Source organism: Lichenostomus cassidix, chromosome 7 (assembly GCF_008360975.1).
Source record: "Lichenostomus cassidix isolate B80296 chromosome 7, HeHo_3.0, whole genome shotgun sequence".
Lineage (NCBI taxonomy): Eukaryota > Metazoa > Chordata > Aves > Passeriformes > Meliphagidae > Lichenostomus > Lichenostomus cassidix.
The window spans coordinates 11333998-11351463 of NC_139488.1; the positions used below are offsets into that span (position 1 = coordinate 11333998).

At 43.4% G+C, this 17466-nt stretch overlaps 1 long non-coding RNA gene across 3 annotated transcripts in view; it reads right to left on the minus strand.

Moving 5' to 3' along the window:
* Window positions 1–207: 207 nt before the first annotated feature.
* LOC146434535 (uncharacterized) overlaps window positions 208–17466 on the minus strand; it is a 120798-nt gene continuing 103539 nt past the window's right edge. For all 3 annotated transcript variants that reach the window (XR_014853424.1, XR_014853426.1, XR_014853425.1), the window contains exon 4: window positions 208–295. This is a non-coding gene — a long non-coding RNA (uncharacterized LOC146434535). The remainder of the gene's footprint in view (window positions 296–17466) is intronic.

Here is a 17466-nt window from a genome sequence, read left to right on the forward strand (position 1 = left end):
ATGACATGTTCCTTTTGCCCTGCAGAACAAACACAGCAATCCCCATACCACCATGCCAGCACAACATTGTAGCATAGACTCCTCTACTCAGTCTAAGGGACTCCTTGCACATACAGCAATGTGATGCATCTTAAATACTTCTCCTCCTCAGAGCATCTAACCAAAAAACATTACATTAGCAGCCAAAAAAATCATGACAAGAACTTACATTCAGTGCCTCATCCAGATCACACAGTGGACACAGCTGCAATACCATCTTCCTGCCCACTGGTGCAGCCTGAGACGTGTCTGTCTGCTGCAGAGAAAACACCACATAAGTGTAATGGTATTTATGTGGTTGAACCAAGGTGTGATGGTGAGAATTTGACGCAAATTTTCTGCCTCATGTTCCCAGTTTTAATGCCATTTGGGTACCAAAAATCTCAGTGAAACGAGACTGTGCCTGAGACAACCTCTACAGGCAAGCAAAGTATAATTTGATGGGAAGCAAATAAAAATTACCCCAGTTCTCACACTCAGGGTGTTATTTACTTCTTTAATCACTCTTCCCTCTTTCCTTTTCACCCACTGGTCCAAATCTCAGCCAAATCTCCCATAGGTGTTTGATGACTTGGCAACAACTGAGCTGAAGCTGAGCCCTTCAGGAGTTGATATTAGGAACAGAAATCACCACTGTGAAATCTGAGACAGTTTTCACACATATAGTGGGAACAGAAGAGTGCAGGCAGAGAGGAGCTTTACCAAATCTGCAGTGTAAGTCATTCTTCTCCTGTTTCTAAGATCACCAGCTTTCCAGCCTGAATATTAAGCATGGAGCAGCAGAGCAGCAGTGAGACAGCTCTGGTGATGAATTTTTATTTCTTTGTTAACGGGGAATATGATACAGACTCTGAAAGGGAAAATAGTGAATAGAGGAGGTAGGGGGGAGAGAGGAGGCGGGGAGAAAGAGCTGGTAGATGTTTTGGTGCTAGGAAAACTGAAGTTAATAGTATGAATTTTATTTCAGAGGGGGAAAAGCAAAATTACACCCACCCTAATGCATACGCACTTCACCACAGCCACCCTTTCTCTTGCACTGAATCTGCCATGTGGAGGGAGATCCAGGGACTATGCCTGACTTGGGGAACCCTGCTGTGGAGAGCAATAGCACTGAGAGTGCTGATGCTGGGCAGTTTCTCCATGTATCACACACCAGAGTGCAGTAAGTTCTGCTGGGGTAAAAGGCTTATTTACTTGCTAGGGGCTTCTCTGCTTCCTCGTATGTATACTTGTGTATATATATAGTCTTTGCTCTTCAACTTCCAGAGAGTTTTACTCTAAAATGCCAGGCAGAAGCAAGAGCAAGTCATTCTGATGCACTTAAGCTGACAAGAGCACTCAAAATGACCCTCACCTCTTTGGGTTTCATTGAGGTTTTTAACTATCTGTCACAGAAAATGATCCCTTTTATTAAAGTTAAAGCAAGGTCAGTGTCAACACTTCTGTTAGAGTAGCACCTCTGTCCCATACCTGGCTAGTTCAGCTTTAGCTCACTGATTGCTCCTGAGGGCAAGACCTGTGTTTTCTTCATCTGCATGTATTTCTGGTGTTCAATAGAATAAATCTTCTGCAGTGACCCTATGGTGAAATCCCTAGAGCTAATGATCTTCATGTTCCTGGGGACTAATGGTTAAAATCTACATTTTAGTAATACCCTCTGCAACTCTTTCTTGTTTAAAAATGCCTAAAACCACATTTTGTTTCTTTCTGCTGTCACACAGAGTGATCAGACATGTGCAAATAGGTTATCAAAATAGAGAATTTAGGTTCTTAATCCATGTGATATATTGGCTTGCAAACCATGTGGATTAAAAAGTTCCTGGTCCTCTACCTCTTGCTGGTTTTTTTACAGGCTATGTTGCAGCTCCCTGCCTCCACAGCTGCGACAGAATAAAATGGTTCATAGGCCATGATGCAAATTAAGCACCAAATGATCTAAGCTAAAAATAACCTTTTTTTAATCCACTTCAGTTATTTTTCCACAATGAAGTGTGTACTAGAAGATGAAAGTGGCTTTCTCCTTTGGGATAATAGAGTTTCCCTACACAACTTGTAGCTTGCCACAGTACCAAACTATAAAAAATCCTGCAGATTTATTTGAAACTGTTCTTATATCTAGAGAGTAGGAGGGACAGGTAGGCCATCAGAAAATGCAAGCTACACAGTCAGTGAGAACCTTCTTTGAGTAAGGTCCCCAGAGCTAGATTCTCAGGGGCTGACCCCCACATCTAGTTCCACCGAAACCTGCTACGAATTGAACAGCATTCAGCTCCTTGGGACTCCAATGGTGATGGCTGCCATTGTACAAACTTAAAACCAGAAAATTACTTGTCTGACTCCACTGCCAGACAGGTGTCCTGAAATTTTGTACCAGGTGAGTTCCTATAATCAGGTGTGGTCTCACACAGATGGACTTTTCACTAGCAGCCCCTATGCCATGACTAGGGCCAGTTTCCCCCTCCCAAGCACTTCAGAAGGGAGCCATGGCCTGCACTAGCAGACAGAGCTGCTCTTCCCTGAACAGTTGCAGACCACGTGTGAGGAAGAGCATGGATATGAGATGTGTTGAATAAAACCCAATTCCCCAGAGTATGAAGGGGCAGGGAGGCAGCTCTATAGAAACACGAAAACAAGGTCTACTGCAGTTTAGGGAAAGTTGAAGCCACATCAGAGCTGAAGGACAAAGAACTGTTGGTCTGATGTGAACCAAACACAAGCAGAGTAAGAGGGTTCCACCTCCTCTTGAGAAAGCCTAAGGCAAGACATTCTGTTGAGGACTGGGCTGGTTTGTAGAAGCATGCAGAACAGCATTAGAACAACCTCTCTTTGCCTAACAGTGTTCAGGACACAAAAAATACAGTAAAATGTATTCATAGTATCTGCACCATTAAAGCTCATGGTCTGTGCAGAGTGGGCAACCTGTTTGACCATCCCTTAAATCCTACATATCCTAGGAAATAGAGCTCCTGAGCAGAAAAGTCTGAGGCCACTGACAGGAAAATAAAGAGGAATGCTGTATTCTGAAGGTGATAATAAAAATTCAAGAGTTTTACAGGCACTGAATTTTGTCACAGTAAAAGCCAATAAGCCTTGTAAAATGAAAATGAGTCGCATAGCTGCGCACTGCATGGCACTTGCTGAAATAAGGACTCTAGTTATTTGTGTGGAGGAAGGGAAGCCACAGTTACTCTATTTCCCTGCTGTGTTTGCTTAAAAAGTCCAGGGCATGTGATGAGTTGATCCTTCCCTATTTAATGACTCTGAATTTCCTTCTCCTCTAACACTGTAACCAGCCTTCTTGCAGGGGCAGTCCTCTTCCAGCTCAGGTATTTGCCAGTTTGTTCTCCCAAGGCAAGCAGTGAAGGGCCCCTGATCTGCTGGAGGAAAACAGAGCTGTACAGATGTTTTGCAACCATTACAGGGACAACAGGGTCCTGCCACCCAGCTTTCTGGCTCATCAGCTTCAACTCTGTCTGTCACTCTCTACTGCCCAAAACCAGAGCTTTGGGAGGGGAATGCATGAAGACTATACTGGGCCGTTTCTTGTGAAGTCAGAGAGCATGTGGAACATTAACACAAGAAAGTGGAAGGGGATGAGAAACGCTGATATGGAGGGAAACAGAAGGAGATGGGAAAACAGTATACAAAGATCTGGAAAGTGTAAAAACCTCAGCAAGAAGTTCTGAAGCAGATATTGACCCATTTTACTCCAGAGCTATGCAGAAACAAGCCAGGTTGACAACAGGTTACAAACACCTGTGTGTGGACCCAGAAAAGGCAGGTGAACCCTTTCTGGCAGGTGTGTGATGCAGATGATAAGGATGATGTACTGCCATAAAGACAGAGGGGTGTCACAGGCATCAGGGCATGTGGTGCTTTCATCATTTCACTTCTTCAATTTTGTTGCAGATCTATACAAACACTTTTAATCTAGCCAGGAAAGCCGCTCCCAGTTAGAAAGATCTCTGATTTTCTCCTCTGCAGAATACACTCGACTGGAGTCTCAGTAACCTGGCTTTAGCTTGGAGCCATTAGGTTCACCTCCTCACAAATGCCAGAGGGCTTTTCAGCATAGTGCAAAAAACCTGAGCTCTTAAATTACCAAATGGAAAAACATTAGGAGCTTTGTAATGAGTTCCCATACAAGAGCACAAAAACATCCTATTCTTGTGAATCATCTGCAGACATCTACAATCCTTTTCCTGTGACCCTGTCCAGGTACAACCAACCTGTGCAGGAAGCAAGAAGTTCCCAAGTATGAAGCTGTGCTACCACAAAGCCTTTGACTCCAGAACTGACCCTCTAGGGCCTCCTGACTAGGGGCCCCCTGACCAGGGCCAGGCAGAGGGTTGCTGGGGTACAGGGACAGCACAGTGACTGGGCAAGGCTGGAAGGCCCCTGAGAACAGGGAGGCTTTCAGAGCACACAGGAGAGAGAGGCTGAGGGAGGCAAGGCAAACCATAAATTAAGGTAATACATCTTGAAGGCATTTGCCCAAAGCAGTTATTAATAAAGCTATTGAGGATAAATGAGATCTGAGTGTAATCTGCAGCACTGAGGCAAGGCTAACCTAGCATCCTGGTTCTGCACACCTGGGGCATGTCGAGACTGATGGGACCAGCTCATGCAGAAACAAGTGCTTTCTAACTCTTCTCTTTTTAGGAGTGAGTTTTTCTGCCTGTCTGAAACTGTATATAAATTCTCATCAGCAACAACAATATCAGGAATTAACACTGCTACATATTCAAGTGCCTGGATCTTATTGTGCTAAACATGACTCTGCCTCTTCAGCATGTTGGTGGCTCAGCAGACTTGGCATAAACAATTGGCATTGGTGGGGTGTCACAGTAGGGCATCTTGTTACTGCTCATCAAATATCAGCAGCTTCCACTGTGTGCCACAGGAACAGGCAGAAAAGCGTCTCATCTCATCCAGTTCTCATGTGTGATTGTATCAGCATTTTTCTGAGATGCAGTTAGTTGGGTTCTAGTAAAAAAACTGTCACTCCACCTTTGAATAGATGATAGTAACAATTCACCTACCCCCACAGAAAGAGACACTTGCTAGAGATTAAATCATAAACCCTGTCACCCTCCGCCAGTTTTAAAGTGCATGAAGTAATAAACCCTGCATCTCTCTGGCAGTAAACAGCATGGCAATTAGCGCAGAAAACTCTCCCTGAAATTCTTCTTGTAAATTAAATGCTTGGGACCTTGCCTCAGTCCAAAAAGCACGACAGCAATCGACAAGGATGACCAAAGGCTTGCCAGTGACTCTTTCCTAACCTCTCCACACAGCCCTTTTCCTACAGACATGGGAGCTGGAAGAAGAGCACTGAGCCCCCACCATAGAAACCTTTTGCAGTGCTCTGTGCCCCAAGCAGAGAAGAAGCCTCCTGTGAGCTACCAAGGGACCCACCAAGACTGCTTTGATTTTGCTGAGGCAAATGTATTATATCGACAGCTCCCACACATGCTATAAGGGCTGCACTGATTTTCCATGAATCAGATAAATCAACACCACCAAGAGGCTTAGCCCATTGCTTCCCTCTGCCCCTGGTTCTGACAGCTTAGCACAGGCATGGCTCATTTTGTTTCCCCTCACAGTGCTTGTGGGGTGCTGGATGGTATCTAGTTCCTATTTCCTCTGGTTTTCTTCTTTTCAGTGAGTGATCTTTTCTTTTTCTGGCTTTCTTTTTTCCACTTTATTTAAATCAGCCTGAACCTATGATAGGCTTCTTGCTTAACACTGAATGACCACTGTGTATTTTTCCATGTTAACTTGACATGAACTACGTCATTTTGGTGGATGTTTTCTTCTACCCTTATTATTTCCAAATCTCAGTACATTTGTCAGCTGCTGAACATACTCCACATGCTTAATGGCTTCTGAGTGAGACAGAAGAGAAGTTTCTAAATATGGGTTTAGAAGCCACCTGGAAAAAATGAGTAGATATTTTACAAACCAGTCTGAGTGTCTGTAGGTCCATAGACTTTTTTCACTCTAAAAATATGCAAATAAATAAAAAGAATTAGCAGTTGTGACTGCACTCATGAAGCAAATTCCAGAAGCTGGAAACAGGCTTGCTGCGCTGAAGTAGAGCATGCACCCTTTGAGGGCACTATATGTGATTTATCACATTTACCTTTGCAACAAATTTCAGCTCCTAAAATGTGTAGTACCTGAGAACCCTGAGTCTTGCAGCAAACAGTTGGGCAGAAAGAGCAGAAAGTCTTCCTACGGTGTATGTCATGCAAATGAAACAATTGAGAACTTTGTAAACCAGAAAAATACATCAGCAACATGGGGTGTCCTGCCAACACCACTGTCACATGGCATCTGAAACCCTTTGCCTCCCCACAGCCCTGGGGTGCTGACGGAGCTGAGAAAATAATCAGCAAGGCAAGACTGGTTCCCAAACATACCTCTGAGCAACTTTAAAGAAGGTAAGGCTTAATTAAATGGCTGGTGGGTGCTGTAGACATCTGCTGCACACGGCAAGAGAGAAGGCTACAAGACGTAGTCTCAGTAGTAAAGGGCTCATCAGTTACAATGGTTTTTCCTCTCTTCTCATCTGCTACTCCCTGCTTTTATTCCTGCTCCTGTTGTCCCAGCCCATCCTTTCACAACTAGCCATAGCTAGCCCTTAGGCTACCTGCCAGCAGGCTATTCTCATTCACAAGGAGCTAAAGAGAAGGCACAAAGCCAGCCAGTCAGAGGCACATTAACCAAGCCTCACAGGCAGCAAAGTCCCTTTCTGCTCCCCCTGCGTCCATTCAGGACATGGATTCTTGCTATGCAGGGAAAGACCTTGGATATTTCAAAGTAGAAAAGGCATCTGTGCTTTCTTTTGTCTGTGGATTTAAGCACCAGTTACATGTTTGTCCCAGAAAATTTAGCCAACAAGAGCTTTAGTGAACAAAGAAACACAAGACAACCTGGACTGGAATGAGGCTGGAAGGAAAGCAGATCAAGTTTCCAAGGCAGTTACATAGGAAGCCATCATTAGATGCTGCAAAATGCTCTCATGGAGCTGAACTCAATATAATCAATGCCAGCTGTTCCATCAGTTTCGGTAAGATGCTTGTCAGGCCCTTTGAAAGCAAACCATAAATTGGCACCAGTTCACCCTTCCTGAAAGCAGCTGATACTCTTTTTCCCATCTAATAACACAGGTTCTCATTTTCTGATGGATGTTAGGCTGATAGTAGTGTCCTGATGGTAACTGGTCTGTAGGAAAACCTAACAAGAGACAAAACAAGAAAACCATGCTCCCCACATTGATTACTCACAAGTGAGTTGCTGAGACTCAGTATTTCCAGCAGCTTACCTGGTGCTCAGCTTTCAAGAAGATACAGTGGATGCAATTCCCTTTGTCACACCACAGCACTTACAGTAGCATCAACAGCACTGAAGATGAGAAGGGTGGTTATCAGCAAAATAAACAACCAAAACCGGTTGGTTTTGAGCATCATTTCCAGGACACTTAGGCTGTCCTGTCTTTGTGACACATCATGGAGTGGTCCTGGTTCTTGCTAAGTAAGGCAGGCTGCCTGGATGGTGCAGAGCTTCCAAGCCATACACTCTGTTTAGTTTCCTTGCCAAGAGAAATGCCTGGTAGCAGAATCTGGGTTCAAACTGATGTGTAGGCAAGGTGACTGTTTGGTGCTGAGAGGCTGGGACAGAATATTATGGATGCAACAGGTCACCCAGGACACAGAGATGTAAAAGCAACACTTTTTCCTTGAACTGCAGAAGCACAGGAAAAAATGCTCAGCCACACTCCAGTTCCCCTGTAGCACACAGAGCTGAAAATATAGCCAGATCTACACTTGTAGAGGAGAAATCATTAAGATGGTGCCCAGCAGCAGTGGCTCTGATACAGTGTTTGACGCTGGCAAGAAGTCCTGTGGAGCTGAGGAGAAAGGATACCTGCAGTAGAAGAAATAACCTGAATCACCTCTGTAAAATCCAACCACTCTGGAGTTCTCAGAACAGGTTTTTGGATCTGGCTGTGATAAGGAGTGGTTTATGGAGTCATCCTGAGACTGTTAAACGACAGTAGGTTTTAGCACAGTGCTACAAACAGAAGCCCTGCCTGTGAACTCTCTGTTTCCAATTGAGACAATGATGAGGTCCTTCCCTAGGGCATTCTCCCTGCAAGATTCTCATAACAACTTTTGTGACTGCCTTTTCACAAAGACTCAGGGATTTAGGCACCTGCTCTATTACAGATGCCTTAATTCCTGACTTTGGAAAACCTCAACCACCACTGCAGTTCATAGAGCACTGAAAAGCAGAAATTGTACAGACAATTTAGTTACAGATGCAAATGATATTTAATGCTTTAGCCAGGATGACTGGGCAGTCTAAGTTAAAAAGGCCCCTGAAGGAGACCCTCACACCTATTTACATCCATTCTGCACAAGTGAAAAGGTCTTTGAATTTCATGAAGGAGCTATTTCCTCTCAGAAGGCTCTGAGTCTCACAGTTCACAACGGTTGTTCACCCAACGCTGCTCACTGACTTGGTCAGAAGGGTGCATGAAACAGATCAGCCTTCAAGCCAAGACTTTTGATAAGGTCAGAGTAGTCAATAGGGATTTAATAACGTAATTTAAATCTAGTTTGCTCTTCAAAGCAGTTTTGCCACTACTACTAGTAGTTTAGATACTATTAACTTTTGTTTCTTAATCTCTTAATGTAAGCAGGCCTAAAAATCCTTTGCCTTAAAAATCTTTGTGCTGATCCTGGGCTCTTTGCTTCCTCAAGGGTGTATGTCTATGCTGAACCTCATGCCAGTGAAGAAGAACCAAGAAGAGCAGACTTAGCAGAGTGCCAAGTGTCACAGCCAGAGAAGAAGCTGGTCACCAACAGGCACAAAGCAAGTCAGATGTGAGCTGGCAGGGCCCAGCTGCTGTGCCAGCTGCTGAACAAACCCTCTTCACTTCCCTCTGCTGGGCTGCCTCCCACACGCTGTGCTGACAAGGGCTGCATTGCCACATCCAACACTTCATTCTGTGCTTTGAAAGTCCAGTCTAATTGAGTGACAAAGTCATTCTGCCTTGCATCTCAGCAAAGGGTTTTATTCTAAAGAGCCTTTCATCTTCTGACCTTCTCCGCTCTGCCCTTCCTGAAGCCTGGCTAGCCTGAGGCCCAAAAGGGCACACGAAGGGGCGACTGAACCTTTCCAAAAGTACATCCTGTGCTCTCCCAGCCTGAGCTCTGCCAGTGCAGTTGGTACTTGTGGGAAGCATATGGCTGGGAACCACCGGCATATTCAGACTTCCTGAGAAGGACCCACCCCCTCCAGAAACACAATGCCATGCAAGAGACATCCTGCTCATAGCACTCTGCATCGAAGGACAAACTCTTCTCATGCTCCACAAGCAGGTCTGGATTACAACCACTTCAACCAATGGTGCTCCCAAAGGCTAAAAATTTAGGATCTTGCAAAAATACTGCAAACACATGACCTGTCAAGGTCTCTACCCTTCCCTGCTTCCAGATTGGACAAAACATTAGACAAGCATAGAACAAAAAGTGGAAATGGGAAGGATAATGGTTCCAGGAAACATGTAACTCAGGCTGCTCATACTGATGTGTGTTACATGAGTCACTTGTCCAACTCCGTAGCTCTGTTGAGGCAATTTCTTAGAAGCATTAAGAGTAATAAAAGTCTAAAAATAATTAAAAATACAGAACCATCGTGAAGAATTAGGGGCATCTAGTATGGTCCTTAAGTATACAACTCCCTGAATGAAGTATTAATGCCAGTCTTGGTAGAAAAGTATACAACTCCCTGAATGAAGTATTAATGCCAGTCTTGGTAGAACAGTAGACCAACCCCTCTTACAATGCTTTGCTTTCACAAAATTTATCATTCACGTCACCTCCGCAGAACTCTCCCTGCAGTCTTGCCATCTCTTTTGACAGATGCTCACAGGGAAGGGAGACAAAAAGTAGAATTGTGTAACCATCATGATTCCCAGGGATGGATTTTCCTTAGTTTTTCCTTAGAAGGCATGTGTTTTCCTTCCTATTCTGCCCAAGTATCCTCTCCTTCCTCTCATGATCCTCTGTTCTCAGCAGTTCAGGGGAGAACAGTCCTGTGGTTGAACATGCCAAAAGCAGAAACAAGCAATTTCTGAGAGGTCTCCCAGTTTGGCTGCTACTGATTCACTTTGTGGTGTTTTCCCTCCACAGCACACAGATAACCTCAGGAAGTGGTTTATCTTTGGTTTATCTTTGTTTGTTTGTTTGCTTTTTTAAATAAAGAACTAAAAATGTCCTGTTAAAGTTCTCATACTGATGTGCAAGATTCCTCTCTGCCTCTCTGAAACCTCCCTGGTCTCCTAAAATAATGCTTACTTTTTCCACCTTTACTCTAACCAAGCCAATCCAACCCATTCATCATCTGACCTTCAAGGTAGTCCCATCTGTTCTGCTACCTTTCCAGAGGAGGAGAGGGGATGTGCTGCCTGGGCAGAGCAGAGAACACACCACAGAAGTACATGACAAGTCTACCCTGTGCCTGTGAACAGCTCAGTGCTTACAGCTCTTTCATAAGTGAGGAAGAAGTGACTGGTACCATGTTTCTTTCTATACTCAATACAGAAAGTAAGTACTCTTTTACTATTATGACCTGGGTCTCAAAAGGGAAGGCTGGACTAGCCCAGCCTCAGCTATTAGACATGATTATGACGCCATCATAGATTCCAGAAGTGGCTTTATTGCATTGAGGACATTATAGATTTTACCTTTGAAAATCTCTGTGAAGAAAAGCATAGGATAAATGTAAGTATAAACTGAAATACATCTTAATGTCTTATGCAGCACTGTATTAATTGCCTAATAGGTATGTATGCATAATATATATTTAATATCATACAATCATAAATATTAGAGAACCAACTAATATATAGAAATTACTTTTCTCTTGCAATGAAGCTAATTATTATCAGGCGAAATGCAAGGGCTCTTTTTACTAGCTTATATTCTTCTGGAATGTGGATTTTAGTCTAAGAAGCAATGGCAGGATCTGTTCTGAGGGTATGAGGGCTACTTTGCTCCTCATACTTTATTCTGTGTAAGCATCCAAAAGGAAACCATCTGGTCTGAAAGATGGCTATGCTATCAATTATCTGTGAGGATGTACTTTCAAGGGAAATTTTATCCTTTCAAGGTTTGGCTGGTTTGTTTAGAAACTTTACTAGTGGAGAATTTGCTTTTAGGTGCCTTAAGTGTGTAAAATTTCAAGTCTGAATATTTGTGAAATAACTAAGTTAGAAAGGTCAAACAGGAAAGTGAAAGACAAGCTGGCTGTAGTCTGTACTATCAATGGTGTACATTGTTCTGTCACAAGTCACTAGCTGTGAGGTATTCAAAGCCCTAGGTAAGTATAGAGAGAATGCCACAGAGAAAGAAATGTCCCCTGTTAAGTTCCTGGAGTGCAGAAGCCCATGGGGCAGATGGGAAGACTAACAAATGAAAAATAGAAATAAGGATTCTGCTCCTACATGCACTGCTGGGAACTGCTCAAGGAGTTCACGTGCTAGTATAGCCCCCAGGTGCAGTAGCCCATAGACAGTCCTTCTCTCCAAAACGTGGCCAACCTTGTCTCTAGCATCTACAGTCACAGCTGAATGGTGTCAGGGAAAAGACCATTGCATCTTCAGTATTGACTCCTGATGTCGCAACATCTCTCCTATCCTCTTTTGAAGGACTGAGAGGCTGAATGCCTCAGCATGAGCATAGCTGGCTTAGCTGGGCCAGATAACAGAAAAACTGATAGTTTGAGATCCAAGAATCAACTTTCCATGTTCTCCAAGGTGCCATACCTGTCTGTTGGACATTCCCCACTGATCTCAGGTGAATATAGTGGTGACTATCTGCATCTCTTAGTAGAATAAATAAGGCCCCTTGGCCTGAAGGTAAAAGGATTCCTGAGAAGTGTTCCGCAGAAATGAAATAATCAGTTCTTGAGATGTACTTCTGATCTCTCACAACTTCTGCCAGGGTCAAGTCCATTTCTCAGTTTGCACTTGGATGTCCCACTTAATGTTTAACTGCTTGATTTTATATCTTTATAAAACAATGTTATGAAGGTAGCTGCCTGAACAGACAGTTGTGGCATTCTTTTCAAATACATAGAATAAATTTTTTCAAACTTGTAGTAATTCAGATCTCTTTCTTGGTTATTTGTTTTGTGGGTTTTTTGTCATCATGCAGCACAGTCTTCAAAACACTGATAACCAAATCCTTCTATTGAAATAAACAATCTGATTTTTAGCAAATGCCTGCATTCTCACACTCCTATGGCACTCCATGAAAACTAACTGACACTACTGCCGTCTTGTTCACTACCAACTAGGTTTGGTCAGTAGCTTTGCTCCTCCAAGGAAGGGTGAAAATAAAGAGTAAATATCAGTTGCAATGCCTTTATGGAGTTAGGAAATTATTAACTACCTCTAATTAGTGTTTCATGTTTATACCTGCAGCTACTAGCTAGAGCTGCTTCTCATTCTTGAGTCCTGGAAGAACTGTACTGCTGCCATCACCTTGGAGCAGTCCTGAGCAGGAGAAATTCAGCTTGATAAACCCTCTTAAACCACCTATTATCTATCAGGGGTTTTGGTTGAGACCTTGCTGCAGCAAGTACACATCTCTGTGTACTAACCTCAACCATTCACTCCATCCAGACCTTGCAAGTACAAAGTTCAGGTTCTGCCTGCTGATCTCTTCCTCTGAACACAGTTGGATATCTGCCTCAGAATCACTCCCAGAATACGGAAGTATATGTGGTTTTACGGCTCTGGACCAAAACCACTGCAGCCACCTAACTTATGATGCTGATCTAACATGAATTTACTCTTCAAGCCTAAATTGTTCAAAGACTTGTGGAGGTTTATCTTTGTGTGAGCAAACTTTATGCTGGATCATGAACTTTTGGTTGATCCCACTCTACCTTTACATGGATAAGACACCACTTCTCCAGAATAAATCAGGGAAAAATGTCTCACCAGTTCAGTTGGGTGGCATGGCTTATTTGGATCAAATGCGTACTCTTACCTATGGAATGACCAAACTTGTAGCAGCAAAACCCACCCTCTGCCCTAGCAATGTCCTCAGATATTGCTCCCAAAGACTGAGATGTGGTTATTTTCCACACTCAGCCAAAGTCTGTCCTGTGAGCTTTACTGCCATTCTACCACGGGTTTTGTGCCATTAGCTATTGCCACCAGCAACCATCAAACACACGTCTGTTTGGGCTGATCAGCTTGAATGTGTCCCATCCAGTGCCTCAATTCACTGTTCATTAATGGTATGCTGCATGTCTCACTCAAATCTCCTCAGATCTGGAGTGTAGAGCACCCAGCACTGACCTTCACAGCATGATGAGAAGTGGCATCCACAGCAGGCAGGAACTACAGTACTTCACTCCTGGTCTGACACCAGTTCGCAAGATCACCTTGGGAAAGTCAGGTCACTCCTCCTTGCCTGAGTTTTCCCAGCTGTTAGATATGGATAATAATGTTCTTTGAAGTCTGTCCAAATCCTTTGATAAAGGACAAAGATTTTAAAACATTATTCTTGACTGCACACTCTTCAGGACATGAATTGCATCCTTGGCATGGGAAATCCTCTAACACACCACAAGTGCTAACACTGCCCCAAAGAGAAAACAACAAATTCTGCACTGGCTTATCACTACAGGCACTGGAAAAATACACGTTGGTTGCTGATACACTCGTGGATTTTGGCAAGTCTATGTGTTATTTCTGAACACAATCACAAATTGCTTTGCGTTCAAACAATTGTTCAGCACTGCTCAGGGTTATCTAGGAGGCAAGTCAACCTCCGGCTGTATCACCCCGTGTCCTTGGGAATATTCCCTTGGTTTGATCTGAAGCTGAGTGGATTGTGAAGACACACAGCTGGGTTTCTGGGCATCCTCTAGTACTATACATGCTCCAATCAATGTATTCTACTTGCCAAGAGAGTTTTAATTTTCTTATTAGAAGTATGAATTGTAGTAATGGGTGTCTGTGTTGGCTCTGTGCAATTTTTTTGCTTGTTTGTTTTCTTACCTTTGCTTAAAGGTCATATAATATTTGTACTAAAGCAGCAATGACCAAAGAAGCATACACAGCTCCAACTCAGAACAGGGAGGGTCCTTCTTATGTCGCTGCTGTCAACTTAGGACAAAAACTGCAACGAATAGGAAAAAATAAATAAACCTTTTGTTTTCAAAGCTAAATAGCCAAAAATGCAGCTAGAAAAGTTTCATAAAGGTTTAGCTTTCAGCAACACATAGCGGAAACAAAGCTCATTCCTCCTCTCACTGTGCCCCCTGACCTCAGAGTTTTATATGTCACTGCCTAGAAGGCCTCTAGTCACAGCAGCCTCTGTGCATGGCTTTCCCAGGACTTTCAGGGTTTTCCTTGGGGGATGCTTGAGTGGGGGAAAAAAGGGTTTTAGCACCAGCCTTCGATTTAAAATAGCAGGGGGAGTTTACTGATTAATATTCATGAGAAGGAAACAGTCTGCTTTTTGTTACCGCAGTCGTTTCCCATGCAAGGTGGGTTGAGAGGGAGGAATACATTAAGGAACATATCCTACTGTCACAAGTACCACCACCTTTAGAGATACAGAAAATCAGGAGTCTGAGCAGAGCTCAGATGGTAAATATTTAACAGGGAAAGGACTTGCCTCCTCTTTCTGACCGTATATATTAAACTCATTCTTTCATTTTAACAAGGGAACTGTGTTTTCCTGCTCTCTCAGCCCCCACCCCTGCCCCTCACTTAAATTCTGGGACTAAGTGGATAGCTCAAAACATGCTATAAATCCCTTCCACCAGTAACCCTATTGAAAGTATTTCCCTGTTTGGTTGTTTTCTAAAGTCATTTTAGTAATGTTTGCTAGTCTTCCTCTAGCAGGAAATGTTCATTCTTTTCACTGAGGCACAAGGAAGAGCAGGACAGGTTCTCTTGCACTTATACCAGAAAATTTCTGGGATAACCACCTGAAATTCATCCCGTCTAAAACTGGCATATGAAAAAAGCACAAATGAAGCAGTTTTTCAAACACAGGTGCTGATTTGTGTTGCCTCTGAGATGTGGGCATTCATGTGCCAAAGCACAGAGCATGGTCCTACCCTTGACTTCCTCAGTCCTTCTGCTGTCTACCCCATCAGCATCTGGGTTCAGGGATCCCAGAACCACGAGTGATTTCTGAAAAGTACAGTGAAGGGTTCAAAGCCTCTTCTGTGAGGGTAAGCAAGGACTTATTAATTTCTGTGCAATTACTGGGAAAATATACCAGCTCATTTGGCAAGTCTCCTATTATTTAATTACTCCTTAGAGATAAGAGACAGTGGTACCTCCAGTTCTGCCATCAAAAGTGGATTTGCACAGGAGCTGACAGACCTCTGACAACAAATTTGTATCTGTGCTCATGACCTTATAATAGCAAGGTAGTAGCTGAGTAGCTGAGCATTACCATTTGACATTTTCTCTTGCACTGAGTGAAACAAACTGTCCCAGCACACTTCAGCTGATGCAATCAGCACCAGACTGAGCACCAGAGCAGCACATGTGGGGACTCCCAGGACCTCACAGGCAGAATGAGCAATGTGAGCTCATACGCTTAAAAATGTTCATACTGAGTGGATCATGAACAGACTACAGCAGTGCACAACTAAAACCACATCTGGATAACAAGACAGCATCATCACCCTGACTGTAACCTTGTCTTCTTACTTCCACAGAACAAAAGAGCATTAGTGGATCAAAATGGCAACGCACGTGGCCTGTGTAGGGCCCCATCTCTCCCAGAGGGCATCAAGGGCCACGTTTTGAGAGCCAGGTTAGCTCTTCCACCAGCTGCTGGCAGGGCCTGGGGTCAGGCTGGGGTTGGATGAACTGTGATCCCAGATCAACCTCACTGTTTTGACAGATGTCCTTAGACTAAGTGCAGTTAAATGGATCAGTACTGCCAATTTCACCTGGGGGAGGGATGGGATAATGAAGAAGAGAAGAGAAAAATGACCAGTTTCACTGCAATAGCTCTTTGTCCCAAAGGCCCTGTCCCAGTGTAATAGCCCTCTATTTCTTCGGCACCCATCTAGAAACTTTTGCCAGTGGAAACATGTTGGTTTTGCATTTTTGTGAAGATAACACCATGAAATAGCTGTACCAACAAAAGTAGCCTACTTGTATAGCATCTGTTCCCTGGGAACTGAAACATTTCAGAATGGCAAAGGACATCTACTGTCAGGAGAAGCTTCATTTCTACTGCTTGGGTAGCAAAACTTCAGTAACACAGATAAAGCAGATAATGAGGCCCAGAGTTTCTCACTGAAGCCGGAGAAGTGAGGTTAGGATTTGGTTTAAGGGTGGCATGATGCATGAGAAGACATTTCATGGAGATGGGAATTTGATAGCAGCTAAGAGGAGCTATTATCACCATGCCAGCCAGGGCTAAAAAGAAAGGAACTTTCTGAACATGGCTGGGGAAAGGAGGGTCTCCCTGATCTTGGCTGCAGTGCACTTGCAGCCCAAGCAGTGCACGCCTCGCTGGAGCTCTTGCTTTGAAGAACTGCGCCTGACTTCAAGGTGATTGTGAATGCAGAGCATGACCCATTTTAAACAGGTAGGCCAAGAAAACCTCCATCTCTCTGCCTTTAGGGACCTGTTTCAGAATACAGAGGACTTACCTTGAAAATATTTTCCATACTGTTTGATGTTGTGGAACAGTCAGTGGGAATACTGAAAGCATTAGATGCCTGGGTGGCTTATTGATTTGTTCTAGTTTTATTATATTGGCTAAAATTCATTCAGAAATCTCCATTCCCCACACACAAATACTTATTCTGAATGCTGCCTTTAGAGGGGTAAACGGGGGAAAAAAAGAAAGGAATTTGAAAGTTGAAAAATTTATCTCAAGAAATCTGTGATGTGAAAATGGACTTCATAAGAAGTATATATTATTTATATCACTAGCATAGTCTTCTGGGTTCAATACCTCTAGCTACTGAAATTCTGCAAAAAGTTGAGTTGGTATGTGCACGATATTTCTAATGACACATGCACACAAATGTGTATGACAGTGTTCAGACGGAGAGACTTCTGAAGAGAATAAGAATGATTCAACTAAAGACATTTTTCTTGTGTCAACCAAGTAAATAAAGGTAAGCTTAGACCATTGCCCTATTTTTGTAAGAAAATTGAGAATTGCGTTCTTGGTAACCTATACCCGTGAAGTAATGACAGACAAATTAAATGGCTGAGGTCACGCAAGACCAGTCCAGACCTTTCCCCTTCCCCCAACAGTAAAATTAGAGCCCCAGGCAATTTCCAAGAAACTTTACAAATTGAAGTAGAAGCTGTGAAAATGGCCAGTGCTCAGCAGCTGAGAGAACCGC